This window comes from Lissotriton vulgaris, chromosome 9, assembly GCF_964263255.1.
Source record: "Lissotriton vulgaris chromosome 9, aLisVul1.2, whole genome shotgun sequence".
NCBI lineage: Eukaryota > Metazoa > Chordata > Amphibia > Caudata > Salamandridae > Lissotriton > Lissotriton vulgaris.
Window position 1 is genome coordinate 448543332 of NC_141697.1, and position 24118 is coordinate 448567449.

Genomic DNA, 24118 nt, shown 5'->3' on the forward strand with positions numbered 1-24118 from the left:
CTCGTCAGCCCACAGCTCGAGGGAGCTTAAACATTTCAAAAGGGGGTGGGGGTCGCACACCACTCACTCACCAGCGGGATCGCCCCTAAGGACTATGGTCAGTGTCGTTTTGTATTCCGCGATGTATCTTTCTTCGCCATCCCTGTACACGTGTTTCGGGGTATTTACCCCTCATCAGCAGGGAATAGGCCATCTTCTTATCTTCTGGGGTTGCCGGTGGCTGCCAAATATTGCCAGGTCTAGTACCACACAGGCGCGCAGGTGCGGGGTCTCAGGCTCGTCAGCCCACAGCTCGAGGGAGCTTAAACATTTCAAAAGGGGGTGGGGGTCGCACACCACTCACTCACCAGCGGGATCACCCCTAAGGACTATGGTCAGTGTCGTTTTGTATTCCGCGATGTATCTTTCTTCGCCATCCCTGTACACGTTTTTCGGGGTATTTACCCCTCATCAGCAGGGAATAGGCCATCTTCTTATCTTCAGGGGTTGCCGGTGGCTGCCAAATATTGCCAGGTCTAGTACCACACGGGCGCGCAGGTGCGGGGTCCCAGGCTCGTCAGCCCACAGCTCGAGGGAGCTTAAACATTTCAAAAGGGGGTGGGGGTCGCACACCACTCACTCACCAGCGGGATCGCCCCTAAGGACTACGGTCAGTGTCGTTTTGTATTCCGCGATGTATCTTTCTTCGCCATCCCTGTACACGTGTTTCGGGGTATTTACCCCTCATCAGCAGGGAATAGGCCATCTTCTTATCTTCTGGGGTTGCCGGTGGCTGCCAAATATTGCCAGGTCTAGTACCACACAGGCGCGCAGGTGCGGGGTCCCAGGCTCGTCAGCCCACAGCTCGAGGGAGCTTAAACATTTCAAAAGGGGGTGGGGGTCGCACACCACTCACTCACCAGCGGGATCGCCCCTAAGGACTAAGGTCAGTGTCGTTTTGTATTCCGCGATGTATCTTTCTTCGCCATCCCTGTACACGTGTTTCAGGGTATTTACCCCTCATCAGCAGGGAATAGGCCATCTTCTTATCTTCTGGGGTTGCCGGTGGCTGCCAAATATTGCCAGGTCTAGTACCACACAGGCGCGCAGGTGCGGGGTCCCAGGCTCGTCAGCCCACAGCTCGAGGGAGCTTAAACATTTCAAAAGGGGGTGGGGGTCGCACACCACTCACTCACCAGCGGGATCGCCCCTAAGGACTATGGTCAGTGTTGTTTTGTATTCCGCGATGTATCTTTCTTCGCCATCCCTGTACACGTGTTTCGGGGTATTTACCCCTCATCAGCAGGGAATAGGCCATCTTCTTATCTTCTGGGGTTGCCGGTGGCTGCCAAATATTGCCAGGTCTAGTACCACACAGGCGCGCAGGTGCGGGGTCCCAGGCTCGTCAGCCCACAGCTCGAGGGAGCTTAAACATTTCAAAAGGGGGTGGGGGTCGCACACCACTCACTCACCAGCGGGATCGCCCCTAAGGACTATGGTCAGTGTCGTTTTGTATTCCGCGATGTATCTTTCTTCGCCATCCCTGTACACGTGTTTTGGGGTATTTACCCCTCATCAGCAGGGAATAGGCCATCTTCTTATCTTCTGGGGTTGCCGGTGGCTGCCAAATATTGCCAGGTCTAGTACCACACAGGCGCGCAGGTGCGGGGTCCCTGGCTCGTCAGCCCACAGCTCGAGGGAGCTTAAACATTTCAAAAGGGGGTGGGGGTCGCACACCACTCACTCACCAGCGGGATCGCCCCTAAGGACTATGGTCAGTGTCGTTTTGTATTCCGCTATGTATCTTTCTTCGCCATCCCTGTACACGTGTTTCGGGGTATTTACCCCTCATCAGCAGGGAATAGGCCATCTTCTTATCTTCTGGGGTTGCCGGTGGCTGCCAAATATTGCCAGGTCTAGTACCACACAGGCGTGCAGGTGCGGGGTCCCAGGCTCGTCAGCCCACAGCTCGAGGGAGCTTAAACATTTCAAAAGGGGGTGGGGGTCGCACACCACTCACTCACCAGCGGGATCGCCCCTAAGGACTATGGTCAGTGTCGTTTTGTATTCCGCGATGTATCTTTCTTCGCCATCCCTGTACACGTGTTTCGGGGTATTTACCCCTCATCAGCAGGGAATAGGCCATCTTCTTATCTTCTGGGGTTGCCGGTGGCTGCCAAATATTGCCAGGTCTAGTACCACACAGGCGCGCAGGTGCGGGGTCCCAGGCTCGTCAGCCCACAGCTCGAGGGAGCTTAAACATTTCAAAAGGGGGTGGGGGTCGCACACCACTCACTCACCAGCGGGATCGCCCCTAAGGACTATGGTCAGTGTCGTTTTGTATTCCGCGATGTATCTTTCTTCGCCATCCCTGTACACGTGTTTCGGGGTATTTACCCCTCATCAGCAGGGAATAGGCCATCTTCTTATCTTCTGGGGTTGCCGGTGGCTGCCAAATATTGCCAGGTCTAGTACCACACAGGCGCGCAGGTGCGGGGTCCCAGGCTCGTCAGTCCACAGCTCGAGGGAGCTTAAACATTTCAAAAGGGGGTGGGGGTCGCACACCACTCACTCACCAGCGGGATCGCCCCTAAGGACTATGGTCAGTGTCGTTTTGTATTCCGCGATGTATCTTTCTTCGCCATCCCTGTACACGTGTTTCGGGGTATTTACCCCTCATCAGCAGGGAATAGGCCATCTTCTTATCTTCTGGGGTTGCCGGTGGCTGCCAAATATTGCCAGGTCTAGTACCACACAGGCGCGCAGGTGCGGGGTCCCAGGCTCGTCAGCCCACAGCTCGAGGGAGCTTAAACATTTCAAAAGGGGGTGGGGGTCGCACACCACTCACTCACCAGCGGGATCGCCCCTAAGGACTATGGTCAGTGTCGTTTTGTATTCCGCGATGTATCTTTCTTCGCCATCCCTGTACACGTGTTTCGGGGTATTTACCCCTCATCAGCAGGGAATAGGCCATCTTCTTATCTTCTGGGGTTGCCGGTGGCTGCCAAATATTGCCAGGTCTAGTACCACACAGGCGCGCAGGTGTGGGGTCCCAGGCTCGTCAGCCCACAGCTCGAGGGAGCTTAAACATTTCAAAAGGGGGTGGGGGTCGCACACCACTCACTCACCAGCGGGATCGCCCCTAAGGACTATGGTCAGTGTCGTTTTGTATTCCGCGATGTATCTTTCTTCGCCATCCCTGTACACGTGTTTCGGGGTATTTACCCCTCATCAGCAGGGAATAGGCCATCTTCTTATCTTCAGGGGTTGCCGGTGGCTGCCAAATATTGCCAGGTCTAGTACCACACAGGCGCGCAGGTGCGGGGTCTCAGGCTCGTCAGCCCACAGCTCGAGGGAGCTTAAACATTTCAAAAGGGGGTGGGGGTCGCACACCACTCACTCACCAGCGGGATCACCCCTAAGGACTATGGTCAGTGTCGTTTTGTATTCCGCGATGTATCTTTCTTCGCCATCCCTGTACACGTTTTTCGGGGTATTTACCCCTCATCAGCAGGGAATAGGCCATCTTCTTATCTTCAGGGGTTGCCGGTGGCTGCCAAATATTGCCAGGTCTAGTACCACACGGGCGCGCAGGTGCGGGGTCCCAGGCTCGTCAGCCCACAGCTCGAGGGAGCTTAAACATTTCAAAAGGGGGTGGGGGTCGCACACCACTCACTCACCAGCGGGATCGCCCCTAAGGACTACGGTCAGTGTCGTTTTGTATTCCGCGATGTATCTTTCTTCGCCATCCCTGTACACGTGTTTCGGGGTATTTACCCCTCATCAGCAGGGAATAGGCCATCTTCTTATCTTCTGGGGTTGCCGGTGGCTGCCAAATATTGCCAGGTCTAGTACCACACAGGCGCGCAGGTGCGGGGTCCCAGGCTCGTCAGCCCACAGCTCGAGGGAGCTTAAACATTTCAAAAGGGGGTGGGGGTCGCACACCACTCACTCACCAGCGGGATCGCCCCTAAGGACTATGGTCAGTGTCGTTTTGTATTCCGCGATGTATCTTTCTTCGCCATCCCTGTACACGTGTTTCAGGGTATTTACCCCTCATCAGCAGGGAATAGGCCATCTTCTTATCTTCTGGGGTTGCCGGTGGCTGCCAAATATTGCCAGGTCTAGTACCACACAGGCGCGCAGGTGCGGGGTCCCAGGCTCGTCAGCCCACAGCTCGAGGGAGCTTAAACATTTCAAAAGGGGGTGGGGGTCGCACACCACTCACTCACCAGCGGGATCGCCCCTAAGGACTATGGTCAGTGTCGTTTTGTATTCCGCGATGTATCTTTCTTCGCCATCCCTGTACACGTGTTTCGGGGTATTTACCCCTCATCAGCAGGGAATAGGCCATCTTCTTATCTTCTGGGGTTGCCGGTGGCTGCCAAATATTGCCAGGTCTAGTACCACACAGGCGCGCAGGTGCGGGGTCCCAGGCTCGTCAGCCCACAGCTCGAGGGAGCTTAAACATTTCAAAAGGGGGTGGGGGTCGCACACCACTCACTCACCAGCGGGATCGCCCCTAAGGACTATGGTCAGTGTCGTTTTGTATTCCGCGATGTATCTTTCTTCGCCATCCCTGTACACGTTTTTCGGGGTATTTACCCCTCATCAGCAGGGAATAGGCCATCTTCTTATCTTCAGGGGTTGCCGGTGGCTGCCAAATATTGCCAGGTCTAGTACCACACGGGCGCGCAGGTGCGGGGTCCCAGGCTCGTCAGCCCACAGCTCGAGGGAGCTTAAACATTTCAAAAGGGGGTGGGGGTCGCACACCACTCACTCACCAGCGGGATCGCCCCTAAGGACTACGGTCAGTGTCGTTTTGTATTCCGCGATGTATCTTTCTTCGCCATCCCTGTACACGTGTTTCGGGGTATTTACCCCTCATCAGCAGGGAATAGGCCATCTTCTTATCTTCTGGGGTTGCCGGTGGCTGCCAAATATTGCCAGGTCTAGTACCACACAGGCGCGCAGGTGCGGGGTCCCAGGCTCGTCAGCCCACAGCTCGAGGGAGCTTAAACATTTCAAAAGGGGGTGGGGGTCGCACACCACTCACTCACCAGCGGGATCGCCCCTAAGGACTATGGTCAGTGTCGTTTTGTATTCCGCGATGTATCTTTCTTCGCCATCCCTGTACACGTGTTTCAGGGTATTTACCCCTCATCAGCAGGGAATAGGCCATCTTCTTATCTTCTGGGGTTGCCGGTGGCTGCCAAATATTGCCAGGTCTAGTACCACACAGGCGCGCAGGTGCGGGGTCCCAGGCTCGTCAGCCCACAGCTCGAGGGAGCTTAAACATTTCAAAAGGGGGTGGGGGTCGCACACCACTCACTCACCAGCGGGATCGCCCCTAAGGACTATGGTCAGTGTTGTTTTGTATTCCGCGATGTATCTTTCTTCGCCATCCCTGTACACGTGTTTCGGGGTATTTACCCCTCATCAGCAGGGAATAGGCCATCTTCTTATCTTCTGGGGTTGCCGGTGGCTGCCAAATATTGCCAGGTCTAGTACCACACAGGCGCGCAGGTGCGGGGTCCCAGGCTCGTCAGCCCACAGCTCGAGGGAGCTTAAACATTTCAAAAGGGGGTGGGGGTCGCACACCACTCACTCACCAGCGGGATCGCCCCTAAGGACTATGGTCAGTGTCGTTTTGTATTCCGCGATGTATCTTTCTTCGCCATCCCTGTACACGTGTTTTGGGGTATTTACCCCTCATCAGCAGGGAATAGGCCATCTTCTTATCTTCTGGGGTTGCCGGTGGCTGCCAAATATTGCCAGGTCTAGTACCACACAGGCGCGCAGGTGCGGGGTCCCTGGCTCGTCAGCCCACAGCTCGAGGGAGCTTAAACATTTCAAAAGGGGGTGGGGGTCGCACACCACTCACTCACCAGCGGGATCGCCCCTAAGGACTATGGTCAGTGTCGTTTTGTATTCCGCTATGTATCTTTTTTCGCCATCCCTGTACACGTGTTTCGGGGTATTTACCCCTCATCAGCAGGGAATAGGCCATCTTCTTATCTTCTGGGGTTGCCGGTGGCTGCCAAATATTGCCAGGTCTAGTACCACACAGGCGTGCAGGTGCGGGGTCCCAGGCTCGTCAGCCCACAGCTCGAGGGAGCTTAAACATTTCAAAAGGGGGTGGGGGTCGCACACCACTCACTCACCAGCGGGATCGCCCCTAAGGACTATGGTCAGTGTCGTTTTGTATTCCGCGATGTATCTTTCTTCGCCATCCCTGTACACGTGTTTCGGGGTATTTACCCCTCATCAGCAGGGAATAGGCCATCTTCTTATCTTCTGGGGTTGCCGGTGGCTGCCAAATATTGCCAGGTCTAGTACCACACAGGCGCGCAGGTGCGGGGTCCCAGGCTCGTCAGCCCACAGCTCGAGGGAGCTTAAACATTTCAAAAGGGGGTGGGGGTCGCACACCACTCACTCACCAGCGGGATCGCCCCTAAGGACTATGGTCAGTGTCGTTTTGTATTCCGCGATGTATCTTTCTTCGCCATCCCTGTACACGTGTTTCGGGGTATTTACCCCTCATCAGCAGGGAATAGGCCATCTTCTTATCTTCTGGGGTTGCCGGTGGCTGCCAAATATTGCCAGGTCTAGTACCACACAGGCGCGCAGGTGCGGGGTCCCAGGCTCGTCAGTCCACAGCTCGAGGGAGCTTAAACATTTCAAAAGGGGGTGGGGGTCGCACACCACTCACTCACCAGCGGGATCGCCCCTAAGGACTATGGTCAGTGTCGTTTTGTATTCCGCGATGTATCTTTCTTCGCCATCCCTGTACACGTGTTTCGGGGTATTTACCCCTCATCAGCAGGGAATAGGCCATCTTCTTATCTTCTGGGGTTGCCGGTGGCTGCCAAATATTGCCAGGTCTAGTACCACACAGGCGCGCAGGTGCGGGGTCCCAGGCTCGTCAGCCCACAGCTCGAGGGAGCTTAAACATTTCAAAAGGGGATGGGGGTCGCACACCACTCACTCACCAGCGGGATCGCCCCTAAGGACTATGGTCAGTGTCGTTTTGTATTCCGCGATGTATCTTTCTTCGCCATCCCTGTACACGTGTTTCGGGGTATTTACCCCTCATCAGCAGGGAATAGGCCATCTTCTTATCTTCTGGGGTTGCCGGTGGCTGCCAAATATTGCCAGGTCTAGTACCACACAGGCGCGCAGGTGCGGGGTCCCAGGCTCGTCAGCCCACAGCTCGAGGGAGCTTAAACATTTCAAAAGGGGGTGGGGGTCGCACACCACTCACTCACCAGCGGGATCGCCCCTAAGGACTATGGTCAGTGTCGTTTTGTATTCCGCGATGTATCTTTCTTCGCCATCCCTGTACACGTGTTTCGGGGTATTTACCCCTCATCAGCAGGGAATAGGCCATCTTCTTATCTTCAGGGGTTGCCGGTGGCTGCCAAATATTGCCAGGTCTAGTACCACACAGGCGCGCAGGTGCGGGGTCTCAGGCTCGTCAGCCCACAGCTCGAGGGAGCTTAAACATTTCAAAAGGGGGTGGGGGTCGCACACCACTCACTCACCAGCGGGATCACCCCTAAGGACTATGGTCAGTGTTGTTTTGTATTCCGCGATGTATCTTTCTTCGCCATCCCTGTACACGTTTTTCGGGGTATTTACCCCTCATCAGCAGGGAATAGGCCATCTTCTTATCTTCAGGGGTTGCCGGTGGCTGCCAAATATTGCCAGGTCTAGTACCACACGGGCGCGCAGGTGCGGGGTCCCAGGCTCGTCAGCCCACAGCTCGAGGGAGCTTAAACATTTCAAAAGGGGGTGGGGGTCGCACACCACTCACTCACCAGCGGGATCGCCCCTAAGGACTACGGTCAGTGTCGTTTTGTATTCCGCGATGTATCTTTCTTCGCCATCCCTGTACACGTGTTTCGGGGTATTTACCCCTCATCAGCAGGGAATAGGCCATCTTCTTATCTTCTGGGGTTGCCGGTGGCTGCCAAATATTGCCAGGTCTAGTACCACACAGGCGCGCAGGTGCGGGGTCCCAGGCTCGTCAGCCCACAGCTCGAGGGAGCTTAAACATTTCAAAAGGGGGTGGGGGTCGCACACCACTCACTCACCAGCGGGATCGCCCCTAAGGACTATGGTCAGTGTCGTTTTGTATTCCGCGATGTATCTTTCTTCGCCATCCCTGTACACGTGTTTCAGGGTATTTACCCCTCATCAGCAGGGAATAGGCCATCTTCTTATCTTCTGGGGTTGCCGGTGGCTGCCAAATATTGCCAGGTCTAGTACCACACAGGCGCGCAGGTGCGGGGTCCCAGGCTCGTCAGCCCACAGCTCGAGGGAGCTTAAACATTTCAAAAGGGGGTGGGGGTCGCACACCACTCACTCACCAGCGGGATCGCCCCTAAGGACTATGGTCAGTGTCGTTTTGTATTCCGCGATGTATCTTTCTTCGCCATCCCTGTACACGTGTTTCGGGGTATTTACCCCTCATCAGCAGGGAATAGGCCATCTTCTTATCTTCTGGGGTTGCCGGTGGCTGCCAAATATTGCCAGGTCTAGTACCACACAGGCGCGCAGGTGCGGGGTCCCAGGCTCGTCAGCCCACAGCTCGAGGGAGCTTAAACATTTCAAAAGGGGGTGGGGGTCGCACACCACTCACTCACCAGCGGGATCGCCCCTAAGGACTATGGTCAGTGTCGTTTTGTATTCCGCGATGTATCTTTCTTCGCCATCCCTGTACACGTGTTTCGGGGTATTTACCCCTCATCAGCAGGGAATAGGCCATCTTCTTATCTTCTGGGGTTGCCGGTGGCTGCCAAATATTGCCAGGTCTAGTACCACACAGGCGCGCAGGTGCGGGGTCCCTGGCTCGTCAGCCCACAGCTCGAGGGAGCTTAAACATTTCAAAAGGGGGTGGGGGTCGCACACCACTCACTCACCAGCGGGATCGCCCCTAAGGACTATGGTCAGTGTCGTTTTGTATTCCGCTATGTATCTTTCTTCGCCATCCCTGTACACGTGTTTCGGGGTATTTACCCCTCATCAGCAGGGAATAGGCCATCTTCTTATCTTCTGGGGTTGCCGGTGGCTGCCAAATATTGCCAGGTCTAGTACCACACAGGCGCGCAGGTGCGGGGTCCCAGGCTCGTCAGCCCACAGCTCGAGGGAGCTTAAACATTTCAAAAGGGGGTGGGGGTCGCACACCACTCACTCACCAGCGGGATCGCCCCTAAGGACTATGGTCAGTGTCGTTTTGTATTCCGCGATGTATCTTTCTTCGCCATCCCTGTACACGTGTTTCGGGGTATTTACCCCTCATCAGCAGGGAATAGGCCATCTTCTTATCTTCTGGGGTTGCCGGTGGCTGCCAAATATTGCCAGGTCTAGTACCACACAGGCGCGCAGGTGCGGGGTCCCAGGCTCGTCAGTCCACAGCTCGAGGGAGCTTAAACATTTCAAAAGGGGGTGGGGGTCGCACACCACTCACTCACCAGCGGGATCGCCCCTAAGGACTATGGTCAGTGTCGTTTTGTATTCCGCGATGTATCTTTCTTCGCCATCCCTGTACACGTGTTTCGGGGTATTTACCCCTCATCAGCAGGGAATAGGCCATCTTCTTATCTTCTGGGGTTGCCGGTGGCTGCCAAATATTGCCAGGTCTAGTACCACACAGGCGCGCAGGTGCGGGGTCCCAGGCTCGTCAGCCCACAGCTCGAGGGAGCTTAAACATTTCAAAAGGGGGTGGGGGTCGCACACCACTCACTCACCAGCGGGATCGCCCATAAGGATCCCGCTGGTGAGTGAGTGGTGTGCGACCCCACCCCCTTTTGAAATGTTTAAAGCTCCCTCGAGCTGTCGGGCTGACGAGCCTGGGACCCCGCACCTGCGCGCCTGTGTGGTACTAGACCTGGCAATATTTGGCAGCCACCGGCAACCCCAGAAGATAAGAAGATGGCCTATTCCCTGCTGATGAGGGGTAAATACCCCGAAACACGTGTCCAGGGATGGCGAAGAAGGATACATCGCGGAATACTAAACTACACTGACCATGGTCCTTAGGGGCGATCCCGCTGGTGAGTGAGTGGTGTGCGACCCCACCCCCTTTTGAAATGTTTAAAGCTCCCTCGAGCTGTCGGGCTGACGAGCCTGGGACCCCGCACCTGCGCGCCTGTGTGGTACTAGACCTGGCAATATTTCGCAGCCACCGGCAACCCCAGAAGATAAGAAGATGGCCTATTCCCTGCTGATGAGGGGTAAATACCCCGAAACACGTGTCCAGGGATGGCGAAGAAGGATACATTGCGGAATACTAAACTACACTGACCATGGTCCTTAGGGGCAATCCCGCTGGTGAGTGAGTGGTGTGCGACCCCACCCCCTTTTGAAATGTTTAAAGCTCCCTCGAGCTGTCGGGCTGACGAGCCTGGGACCCCGCACCTGCGCGCCTGTGTGGTACTAGACCTGGCAATATTTGGCAGCCACCGGCAACCCCAGAAGATAAGAAGATGGCCTATTCCCTGCTGATGAGGGGTAAATACCCCGAAACACGTGTCCAGGGATGGCGAAGAAGGATACATCGCGGAATACTAAACTACACTGACCATGGTCCTTAGGGGCGATCCCGCTGGTGAGTGAGTGGTGTGCGACCCCACCCCCTTTTGCAATACAAAGGCTAATGATCAAATGTGCAGACAAAAAGACAAGAACTAGAGAGTCCTGGTATTTGCATGATTAGAACACATCTGATCCCATAAAAAATTAAAGCAGCAGGAACAAAAGAGAACTGAAAAATTAAAATAGACGTTGAAAATTCGTCATGTTCAAAAGGTAAACATAAGATATTTCCTATTGAGATGGAAAGCGTGTCTTACTATAATATTGGGTCAGTTAACCAGTCTATCACTACCCCGACAGTCAGCCTGAAAAAAAACATTGAAGTAGGCCTAAGGAAAATTCTTGAAAACCAGTCTGGTCATACAAAAGGCAATTATACATAACATGGGGGGTCCCTGATACATCACTGCTATCTAGAAGTGTGAACATAAACAATACACCCATATTAATAAATGGGCTGACTGGCGAAAGGAATATGGAAAAGGGAAATGGAACTAGGACACAACTAAAATCCCCAATAACTAAGCATGATGCGACATCGGTCAGGGGAGGACCAACAAAAGAAAAATCTATAGGAAGAACAAGAGTTTGCTTGGGTGCCTCAGGCATGTGACACAGCACCAAGAGTACGGGGGATACACAAAAGACCAAAGTTACACAAATGTTAACTCTACCGCTGGCAACTACACCATATACGGTAATCCTAACTAATGTTCCTGTTCTCTCTTCAGGGAGACAAAAATGAAACCTGGTTTCCTTTCAAGGGACAAAGCCACATGCTATTTGGGAAACAGAACATGATTCAATAATGCAATATAGAAATTAGGCCACCTTGAGTCACAGATCTATAATTCCATCCTTAGGTCCAATCAAGGATACATGAATGCAGGGCTGCATGTTACTTTAAGGGAATGTGCAGTAAGTGACTAACATCAGATGACACACTTTGAACCTGTATATCTTTTAGTTTTCTTCAATATCATTATAGCCAATTTTAGGAATGCACTGGTAAAAATGCTGCCTGTCTTCCTCACAGTATGAAAACCATATACATATCGTCATACGGATCCCTTCACAACACAGGGGAACTTGTAATAGTAACAACATAAAACAAAACATACACAAAATAAAAAAAAATGCACATGTCAAGCCATCAGATATACTTGCTGTATATCAAGCACAAAAAAAAAGCAGCACAGACAAAACAATAGCATATGTGAATAAGCGGTGACACACAGCAACATGGCATATGTACTTTATGCACTGTAAACCTGCAGCCAAAAACCCAATATTTGGGCCTGTCTAAATTTGTCAGGTCTAAAATCCTTACCCTCCTTTTGACAGAAGAACACAACGCAGTTGGAGTCTACTGTCAAATATAACTTTACTCTCTCTTCTAACATACAGGACCAACTAAAATATTTCACGATAGGGCCAAATACACAAATGAAAACATGAACATTTTTTTTTCCAAAGAAATTACGCGAAAACACATCTCCTTTCAACTAACCAAACTCACGTGTCTTGTCAGCCTTAGAACAATCCATGAATAATCTGTAGGCAGAAGCAGAAAAATACACAACACAAAAAACAACACATTTTAACATACACAAAAATAAATTTTCATTACTTAACTATTACTCTCTCTTGTCAGTTCACCTCGTAACATCAAGCCACCTTATTTTTACCGTTCCAAAAGAAATGGTTACACTGATACTCCATATTAATTTGGCACCTATAATTTGCACTGAAAAATATCTCCTAATTAACAAATTGTTTTCACTTAGGCCTGTAGCCTGTAGCCTTCAAAATTTTGGAAAAGGGCTGCATCTTATTTTTTTATCTAAGACTTAATGCAACACTTCGTTTTCTGTCAAATAAATGCAACTAGCAAACATTATTTTTCTTAGCGTGGAGACACAAATGTGTCAGTTCTGTAGAGCATTTAACACGAGGTTCAAAGAAACCCCTTTTTATTTTCCCTTTTAAATTAAGTTCTTTCATTTTACTGATGTTCTCACGGAGAAACCAGAAACCCCACCATTAGAGGCCCATTCAGCAAGGTCATTCTGCATTCCTCGGAGGCAAAGTCCTAATTAAAAGGTTACAAACGTCAACATGACAGCCTTCTCCATTGTTTACAGGGAAACTAAAAGATAACACCTCAGCAGCGCGACTCGAGCAATTCTCTCAGCCCTCAGCTTCTGCCACAATGAACCCGTCAAAGCCAGAAGGCTCTAACTTGCAATAATTCACTCTATTTTGAAAAATAATTTCTCTTTTTTTTAGGCGCTAAAATTATCTCTATTCTCAGATCATTAAACTACATTTACTGTCAATAATTCTCAAAACCTAATGACACACATACCAGTTCTTTTTAGAGTAAATGCTTGTTGCAATCCTATGATACACACTTCATCAATCTTAAATGAACAAACTTTCCGTAGGCCTAGCTGAAGCTAGAACCTTCAACCCTGATATTAAAACAAGCCTTTGTACTGCCACATTAACCCACTGAATCATAAGAAGGCACAACCTGCAAATATATATCAAAACCTAAATGTATGCATTTGCTTAAGCCCGAGACACTTTAAAAAGTACTCTGAATGAAAGCAAAATGCAGTTCAAACAGTGCTTTTACTCAAAAGCGACTTTCATATTTTGGGCATTAAAAAATGAATATCCTACAATTTTCTTGCATAATATGCATTACTAGAATGTCTATTACATAACCCATGAGTCGGGCATTCGAAAATAATAACTTATACTTTATAAAAATTAGCTTGTTTACGCCTCTGCCAAGGGAAAATTATACACACGAATGCTTGTCATTTTAGAGAGGCAACATAACTTAAATCAAATTTTAATGCTAGGAGGTCATAGTATGAGTGTTAAGCTTTATAAATATTAAAAAACGTTTTTTGTAGCACTTATTTTTAATAATTATTTTTCATAATTAATAATTTTTTCTTCTAATAAAACCAATTATTCCTTTTTGTGATTGTTCTACATATAAGAGCCCGCTGCATCCCATGCCTATCATTTAGATGCATTAACTCACAAACCTAAGCGCATATGCCTACTTAAAACGCGTCACATTCCTGCGTCACATTTTTGCGCCACATTTATTTAAAAGGACGGTTATGCAAAATTCCACCTGTGCTTAACTGGAAAAAATGCTGGCTGAATGAACATTCCCATCAAATATACTGCAGCTGAAATATTTGTCTGTGAACATCTAATACAGTGTATCTAAGGAAAATGCTGTAAATTTATTTATTTTCGCAAAAATAGATAATTTCTTTTTTCTTTTTTTAGGGCCTTATTTATATCTATTGAATGTGACCCACATACACACATTGAGCTCATTTCAGACATAAACAGAAAGCGTTGAAACATTCAGGACATATAATACAGTGCTTTTAGGAAAATGCGCGAACACTATTCACACACCGAAGTTACACTATTGAGAAAAAGCCACATAAACATTTAAAAACACATTAAACCCACAAATCAACGCTCAGGATGAAAACAGGACAGTCCAGACTGTACTTAAACCAAACCATTTGTAAATAGTAGCTATAAGTCATATTTACAAGAAACACTTCTCAATAGTGTTCCAAAAGACTGCATAAACAGCCCAACAGCACTAGCTGTATGTGCAGGAAAACAAAAATACACTCAATTCACTAGCTTTAGCTGGCAGAACACCAAAAATCGTTCTGCATATCTCCATTCATAAAATTGCACAGAACAAAGGATCCTTGTTTTGTATTATGCCATATTTTAATTCCCTGGGGATACAAAATCAGCAAGGAAGAAATATGTTTGTAAATCTAACCTATTTAGATATTTCCTTTAGGGGAAGCCGGCTAATCCAAACGTATACAAAGTTGGCCAACACAAATCTTCAAATTTGCTAAGATCAGGCATCTTATAGCTCACTAATCTAGCTTCAAACTTCAAGGGGCTATCTCTATCGATACACTCGTAAATATACAAGACCCTCGGTTATTGAAAATTGCAATCTTCAAATAGAACTAAGGACAAAACAAACTAAGCAAAGAACCACAGAACCAAAGAACAAAGGACTGGGAGCGACCCACTTATACTTCAACTAAAGCAGATGGAAAAAAATCCCTTCATTACCTGCCTACACAAATTGCAATTCGCATATACAAACCTATACAAACCGTGTCCAAATTCTAACTGCCAAGTTCTAACTGCACTAACAGTCTCTTTTAAAAAAAAAAAACTTACGCCAAAAAGGTTCCTCAGTCAGGAGTGACATCTTTTGGAGAGTTTAAGTCAGAAAAATCAAAAATATACTGGGCCGCAGAGACAAAGAATCCCCCAGAACCTCTGTGCACAGAGTACCTCTTTTAGTAGATTTCTGTCTTGCCTTCCCCAGTAGATTTCTGTCCTCTGACAAGATTACTCCTCCAGATAGTCACTTCTTGATGAGGCCCATCGTTGGTCGCGCCAACTGAAGTACCTAAAAAACTTCAAACTCCTTCTCAGGGGTCTTACCAATAAGTAGTCCATTCAAAAGCAGCAAAGAAATCAACAGAGAATCTGAAATATGAAAAGACATCTTTATTACAATTAATTGTGAGGCTATGTCCCCCAGTCACACCTAAAGCAACTGAATGAGGTAGCCTGCTGAATGGTCTCGGCACAGACCTTTTATACCATTTATTATCCCCTAGGCAAACATTCCTTATTTTACAGTTGATCATTCACATATTTTCAATACAAAGAAAAAGCAGAGTCATGATGACAAGCCCATATTTCAGTTTGTTTAGCCCATAATTAACTATCCGGCAAGGTCTAGTGTTTCCATCAGATATCGACGGACCCCTAATAAAAACAGGCACCTCCCCATCATAAAGCAAGTCATAAAGAAAGAAACAGAGACAGGTGTGCGTAAGATCAGACATAGTTTGTATGTGAAGAAAACGTTTACGACATGTGCACCTGGATGCTAATCTCATTCGGCCACTGGGAAAGGAGCTGGCCGAACAGGTTTGGCTTGGGGCAGTGGACTCAGCTTGCCCAGGTCATGCAGGAGTCAGCACAAACCCATGCTAAGGTTATGTCCTTAAATACTTGTTCTGCCATGGTGAGGGCCTACTGTAAGGGGCAATCCATAAAATGGCTGCTATGCACAAGATGGAACCCGAGGGTTCAAAACAAAACCTTCAAATACTCAGTAAATCTATTGGTGTAACATGACAAAAACACTTGCGCTTGCTGAACTCACTGTTTACGGTCTGCTGTTACCAAATTCATAACAGAATCATGATATTTAAAACACAGGTTCAGAATTTTCAGTACCACACGCGGCACCGGGCGGGAGCTGGGGTAGTCGTTGAGATTGAGGACAAGGATGGTTCCTTGCCATCAGAGAACGCTGCAATCAGTGCACAATTTTGTTCCTAATATCAAGATCTATACAGTTCTAGGTTCTCCCCTAGCGATGAGGACCTAGCTGACTACCTGGACTATATACAACTCCCATGGTTGCAGAACCGGCATTGTGAATTCTTGATGCGACCTATTGAGGTAGCTGAGGTTCGCCTTGCATTGGGTTCCATGCATGAAGGGAGTGCCCCTGGTATGGACAGCTTAACGGTCGCATTTTGTAAAAGCTTCAGTGACCTTCTTATTGCCCATCTTATCACATTATTTCATGACATTGCCGCTAATGGTTCTATGCCCATTACCATGTGCGAGGTGCTAATTATTACTCTCTTAAAACCCAATAAAGATTCACGTAAATGCTCATGCCACCGCCCCCTATCACTCCTAAACGTTGATTTATTTATTTATTTATTAATTTATTTATTTATTGAACTTGTATTGCGCACAGCTACCCGCAGTGGGTTTCCCGGCGCCAGGGACAGACTGGAGAAGAAAACAAGCAATAGCCGAAAGAAAAGAAAAACAGAACCGAGGAACCTAAAACAGAAGAGTCTTCAATTTTTTACGGAAAGCAAGAAGACTCGTTTCTGTTTTTAGCGCCAACGGGAGAGCATTCCACATCTTGGGTCCTAGATATGCAAATGAACGGCCTCCCATTTTTGCCAGTCGGATTCTAGGAATCACAAGATTGCCATTGTTGGATGACCTAAGAGAGCGGCCGGGCTGATATGGCTGGGCAAGATTTTGCAGGTAGATGGGAGCAGAACCCTGACGAATCTTAAATAGGAAGCACAAAGTTTTGAAGACCACACGATCAGAAATTGTTAACCAGTGAAGGTCATGCAGAGCTTGCATTGCGGACGTTCTCCGTGGAACATTGCGCAGCAGGCGAGCAGCTGAGTTCTGTACAACCTGGAGTTTATTGATTGTGGCTTTATCTGCTCCTAGATAAAGCACATTGCCATAGTCGATGCGGGACATCACAAAGGCCTGTACGACAGTTCTTCGAGTGGACTCAGGCAACATCCATATGATCTTCTGCAACCAGCGTAGAGTATTAAAACAGATTGCAGCGACCTTAGTTACCTGCTGCCTCATCGAGAGTTTATCGTCGATCAGGACACCGAGGTTACGGGCAACAGGCACGGGGGTAGGCAGCGGACCCATATCACTGGGCCAGTGTCTAGAGCCCCACAGATCTTTATGTTTGCCTAGTATGATCCCCTCGGTCTTGTCTCCGTTGAGCTTAAGCAGATGCGCTTGCATCCAAGCTGCAACACGAGAGAGGCTAGTTTTAAGGGCAGAAGTGTCCTGAGCCCTGCTGCTAGACAAAGAAAACACAATCTGCGTATCGTCTGCATATGAGTATATAGACAGACCGGCGTCCTCTACGATAGAAGCAAGTGGTCTGATGTAAATATTGAACAACAAAGGGCTCAATATAGACCCTTGAGGGATGCCGTAAGCAGAGGAGTGAATCGCAGATTCAGCTTTGTTTGAGAAAACCTGAAAGGTGCGCTCATTGAGAAATGAGGCCACCCAGGCAAGCGCTGGTCCAACAACACCAAGGGAGCAGAGAGACTCCAATAAGATGGAATGAGACACGGTATCGAAAGCAGCGCTTAAATCAAGAAGAATAAGCGCAAAGGTCTCACCGCTATCGATACCGTGTCGGAGTCGCTCAGTCACCCCAAGGAGTGCGGATTCGGTGGAATAGTTAGCGCGAAAGCCTGATTGGGATGGATGAAGATATCCCACGTTTTCAACAAACTCACTGAGCTGGGTGTTAACATGGCGCTCCAATATTTTGGAACAGGCAGGCAGCAGGGATATCTGCCTGAAGTTGGCAAGATTTGTGATGTCAGCACCAGATTTTTTAAGCAGGGGAACGACCATGGCATGTTTCCAGTCCTGTTCCACCCGAGATTCAGTGAGAGAGATGTTAAGTAGCCTCATTAGGAATCTCCGTGGTTCAAGGTCAAGTAGTTTCAGTATCTTCATAGGGACAGGGTCCCGTGGGGAACCTGACCTGATGCTTTTTAAGCAAGACAGGAAGGAAGAATCATCAAAAGGTGTCCAGTTGTGAATGAACTCAGTAGGGGAGACGAAAGCATTGCAGAAAGAGCTGGGTTGAGAGAACTCAATTGGTGGTGGAAGGGAGGCCAAAGATTGATAAATGCCCTCAACCTTGGATATAAAAAAGTCTGCAATGGCATTACATTGTGTACCATCTAAAGCCGGCAGCGCGGGAATGGTATCAGCTCCTCTGAGTTTCTTAACTGTGGCAAAGAGAGTCCGGGGACAATTTTGTACGGAAGTGATTGTGGAGGCGATATAAGAGGCCTTAGCACGTTTGCAGTTTGCGTGATAGAATTTTAGTTCTTCTTTGTAAATCACTTTAGAAGGAGCGGAGTAAGACATCCTCCACTTCCTCTCCAGGGCTTTACATTTGGCACGTTGGATTTTCAGCTCATCCGAGTACCAAGGTGCTGGTGGGCGCAAGGATCTACATTTGCTGCTAGACCGAGGAACGAGAGCCGACACTGCATCTGTCAACCAACCAGAAATGGGAGCATTCAGATTCTGCTCTGTGTTGATAAAAGATGGAATTGTCTCAGTCAGGCGCAGATTAAAAGCGGCTACATCAAGCCTGTACCAGCGATAAGATGATTTAATTTCCTCCACATAAACACTGGCCGTGTATAGACCAGGTGGTAGCACGAAATGTATCGCATAATGATCAGACCAGACGAGCGGACGCGCCGAGTAAGTGCAGTCAAATGAAAGAGTAGAAATGATTGGATCCAAGAGATGACCAGCAAGATGAGTAGCTCCTGAATTACAAAGTTTGAGGTTAAAAACCTCAAGATCAGAGAGAAAAGATTTATTGAGGGGATTATTGACATCGTCTAAATGGATGTTTAAATCACTGAGAATGGTGAAATTATTCGATTTTAGTAGTGTTACTGATAGGCAATCAATGAGTGAGGTAATCCATGACGCAGCATTTCCGGGCGGCCGATAAATTAGCAGACCGGAGATCGTCATTCGAGGATTAATCATAAGTTTAAACAATGCTGCCTCACTACCTGGAAGATGTAATAATTCCAGTTTACATTGGCAAATAGATTTAAAGATGATTGCGATTCCACCACCTTTACCTGAGGGTCTATCCTGATGCAGCACAACATAGTTGGGAGGGATAGCTGCAGCAATGTCCGGACCCGAGCTGGCATGTATCCAAGTCTCGGTCAGGAACAGAGCGTCAGGGGATTCCTCAGTTATGAAATCGAAGATGTTTAATTTATTCTTAGGAAGCAATCTACAATTTAGGCTCCAAAAATGGAGCGGGGAAGAAGAAGAAGTATGACCCTTGGTAGGCTTCCTTTTTCCCCTGTAATGCTTAACGCTCTGTTGTGTCTTAGAGAGCTGCATTTTGCCAGTAGAGAAGCCACAACCAGCACATAGGAAGTAGTGACGAGGCAAAATGCATGAGGTGCAGGAGGTGGGGGTGCAGGGTCGCAGTGAAAGTAGTGCCGTGGAAGAGTAATATACACGGCCATCCAGAGTTTGCCTACCTGAGGACATGATGGCAAAGGGCAGCCCGTCCTGCAGCCCGTCCTCAGCGCGGACGGGCGCAGACGGGCTGGACTCTGGCGTGACTCCGGCGGGCATCCGGCGCGTCCGCAATCGCGTCCGCTACGCGGAGAGGCCCTTCCCTTTTTGAAGACAGCTAGAGCGCGTCACGGCGCACCCCTACCCAATATGGCCGCTGTCCTACCCTCGCCTCCCCGGGACCAACTCTCAGCGTCAACACTCAGCTGAGAGTGGCCCAGGCGGTAGAGGGAGGTGAGGAATCAATTCACGAATGAAGCGCTTATTAAAATCAAGCGACAAGCTTTTACACAGCTAACTTTTAAAAAACGATCCTAAAATGCTTTTTGTTCAAGCGTAGAACTGCTGGCAGTATAGGGAGGAGAAGAGCGTAAGAACCTCCGGCTTCCGCCTCAGAGGGAGAATATAGAGATCTGCGCACAAGAAATGAGCCCTTTTTGAAGACAGCTAGAGCGCGTCACGGCGCACACCTACCCAATATGGCCGCTGTCCTGCCCTCGCCTCCCCGGGACCAACTCTCAGCGTCAACACTCAGCTGAGAGTGGCCCAGGCGCGGTAGAGGGAGGTGAGGAATCAATTCACAAATGAAGCGCTTATTAAAATCAAGCGACAAGCTTTTACACAGCTAACTTTTAAAAAACGATCCTAAAATGCTTTTTGTTCAAGCGTAGAACTGCTGGCAGTATAGGGAGGAGAAGAGCGTAAGAACCTCCGGCTTCCGCCTCAGAGGGTGAAAATCGAGATCTGCGCACAAGAAATGAGCCCTTTTTGAAGACAGCTAGAGCGCGTCACGGCGCACCCCTACCCAATATGGCCGCTGTCCTACCCTCGCCTCCCCGGGACCAACTCTCAGCGTCAACACTCAGCTGAGAGTGGCCCAGGCGGTAGAGGGAGGTGAGGAAGCAATTCACAAATGAAGCGCTTATTAAAATCAAGCGACAAGCTTTTACACAGCTAACTTTTAAAAAACGATCCTAAAATGCTTTTTGTTCAAGCGTAGAACTGCTGGCAGTATAGGGAGGAGAAGAGCGTAAGAACCTCCGGCTTCCGCCTCAGAGGGTGAAAATAGAGATCTGCACACAAGAAATGAGCCCTTTTTGAAGACAGCTAGAGCGCGTCACGGCGCACCCCTACCCAATATGGCCGCTGTCCTACCCTCGCCTCCCCGGGACCAACTCTCAGCGTCAACACTCAGCTGAGAGTGGCCCAGGCGGTAGAGGGAGGTGAGGAATCAATTCACAAATGAAGCGCTTATTAAAATCAAGCGACAAGCTTTTACACAGCTAACTTTTAAAAAACGATCCTAAAATGCTTTTTGTTCAAGCGTAGAACTGCTGGCAGTATAGGGAGGAGAAGAGCGTAAGAACCTCCGGCTTCCGCCTCAGAGGGTGAAAATAGAGATCTGCGCACAAGAAATGAGCCCTTTTTGAAGACAACTAGAGCGCGTCACGGCGCACCCCTACCCAATATGGCCGCTGTCCTACCCTCGCCTCCCCGGGACCAACTCTCAGCGTCAACACTCAACTGAGAGTGGCCCAGGCGGTAGAGGGAGGTGAGGAATCAATTCACAAATGAAGCGCTTATTAAAATCAAGCGACAAGCTTTTACACAGCTAACTTTTAAAAAACGATCCTAAAATGCTTTTTGTTCAAGCGTAGAACTGCTGGCAGTATAGGGAGGAGAAGAGCGTAAGAACCTCCGGCTTCCGCCTCAGAGGGTGATACCAAATATACGCCAAAATTCTCATGAACCATCTATCCCCACTTCTCCCTCAATTGATTGGACCTTAGCAAGCCTGTTTCATTCCTGGTTGTACCCTTTACGCAGAATATTCGTACTGTCTTTGGCACCCTGCAGCACGTGAAGCTGGAGGTCAAGGCCGCAGCAGTCTTTCTTGACGCCGAAAATGCCTTTTATTCAATTGAATGGAAATTTATGAAGGCTGTACTGACCCGGATGAGTGTTGGCGGAGTATACCTGCTGTTGATTTCAGAGCTGTATCATGCTCCTGTGGCCAGAGTCCGAGCCTGTAATGCAGTGTCGGCTAAGTTCACAATTTCCAAGGGCACCCATCAGCGGTGCCCGCTGTCTCCGCTATTATACGGGGTTGCAGCTGAACCACTGCTGCAGGCTTTACGAGAATACCACAATCACAGGGGACTACGCTTCCCCCGATATCAGCTCATTACAACTGCGTACGCTGAGGACACCCTCCTATATGTTAGGGACCCCGAAGTCAATCTATCTCCGGTAGTCTAGGAATTTCTCCGCTTTGGGGGCCTGTCGGGTCTATCGATTAACTGGGAGAAGTCTCTCATATTCCACTTGACACCTGTGACGCAGCAATTCACGTTAGAATACCGACTGCAGTGGACTACGGAACCCGTGCGATACCTGGGTATCCAAATCCACTCAGATGCGGACGTGACCTTGAGGGGCAATTACGGTAAAGCGATAGGGAAACTTACAGATGACATTGATCACTGGATACGTGTTCCTCTCTTTTTGATGGGCCGTATCGCACTGATGAAAATGGTTGTTCTACCCCGCCTACTTTTCCTCTTTGTTAATATACCTATTGTCCTCCATCAGCACATGTTTCTTAACCTTCGCTCATTAATGACTAAAATAGCATTGGGTGGGTGGTACCCCGAGGGTAGCGTTGGACAGGCTAATGCTCCCATATTCCTCTGGGGGATTAAGCGCCCCGAACCTGGAATTGTATTACAGAGCTGCTCAGGCCTCGCATGCTTATAGCTGGGTGCATTGGCCCGAGAGTTACCCCACCTTCAGATGGACACGTTTGCTAACATAGATTCTCTCCCATAGATGTGGAATACTTGACTCCATTAACTCCGTGTCTCATGCATGGAATACGCACCTTGATATGCACAACGGTGCACAGTTGCATTCTTCCCGACCACGGGTCGGGTGCTGCCAATGGTTGGGACCTAGCTCGGATAAGTGCGTCCTTAACTCCCTTAACAAGTTGCATATACAGTCTATGGGAGACCTTTTTTGAGATTGGCGGGTGCGCACATGGGAGGAGGTAGCGGGTACTACCGAAGTACACACAGCACTGACAAAATTTATTTTTTTAGAACTCGTCATGCCTTGAAGGCGGTCCTCGGTAAGGACCTTCAGGAACCCTTGGACATTCCCTCTCTAACTCTACTTTTGGGTGCCCAGAACCCGAGCAAGCTGATGTCCAAATTGTACACTTCGACCCTTGCCACAAAGATACCCCCCCTAAACAAAGCTAGACAAGCGTGGCAATCTGACATCGACGCCCCCATCTCGGACGATGCCTGGTTCTACTGTTGCACAGTGACTCGTCAAATTTCAATAAATGGTAGACCGCCTTGCCCATTTTAAGTTTCTGAATAGGGTGTATCATTTCCTATTGCCATTTTGGATTATCGGAAACTGACAGTTGTAAACTGTGTGATGCCCCCCCAGGCGGGTTTTTACCATCTGGCTGGGTTCTGCACCCCAGTAGCACAGTATTGGGCCTTGATCTTGCATAAACTCAGCGACATCGTTGGATCACCCTTACCCCCGGACCCATTGTTAGCCTTACTAGGATACACTAAACCTTTTAAAAAGGTAATGCGTAAATTCGCTGCTTTAGGCCTCCTCTTAGCCAAGCGTAGACTGGCGATAAGATGGATGAGAGGACCACTGCCCAACCTGGTGGAATGAGAGTGATATATATTTTATTGTCATACTCAATCAGAGGTTTACAATGAGATGAGGCCACCGAGTAATCGCCCGAAGAGTTTCTGGGGTCTGTTTGCTCAATATAATGCTTGCCAAATGACTGATCAATGCGCTTCCGAAGATTAATTTGCTGTCAAGAGTTGTTTTCATCCCATGCATACACTGGTGAGTGTAGCCTGTTGTTGCTGATCCCCCTTTTCTGGCTGTAAGTGATCTACATGTGGGCGTGTACCCTTGAGGAGTCATAGATGAGTCATAGGTGGGTGGATACATGGAGGGGGTCTGCATGATCAGCTGGAACCTTTACCCTACTTGTGTGCTCCACTTGGTCATGACGTGCAATTGACGTGTAACTGGGGGAGGCTGGGGGGAGCTGACTTTCGGTCTAGTAGAGAAACCTTCAGTGTCAGAACGACCTGCACGTCTGGTATTATCTGATATCTTATGTTGGGAGGATGTATTGTCTGAAGTAAAGGTCGCTCAAGCAAAGGTTGCTCATCCCTAAGAGCCAGTGTGGGCTTTTATTTCTTCGTGCATTGCGTGGGGGCATGGGCTTTCTATGGATGCGAGCTCTGTAAATCACTTAAACGGAGACAGAAAGACTAGGCCCTATCTTTGTGGACGGGTTCTGTTTACCTTCTTCACTAGGCAAGAATGTGTTTCTGTGGAACAAGCAGATAACTGTATGCAAAATACTGTCTTGGCAGGCCGGAATGGGCCCCTCTCGGCTGAGCAGAAAGTATGTGAGAGGTCAGGGATACGTAGCTAAGTTGCAGCTTTC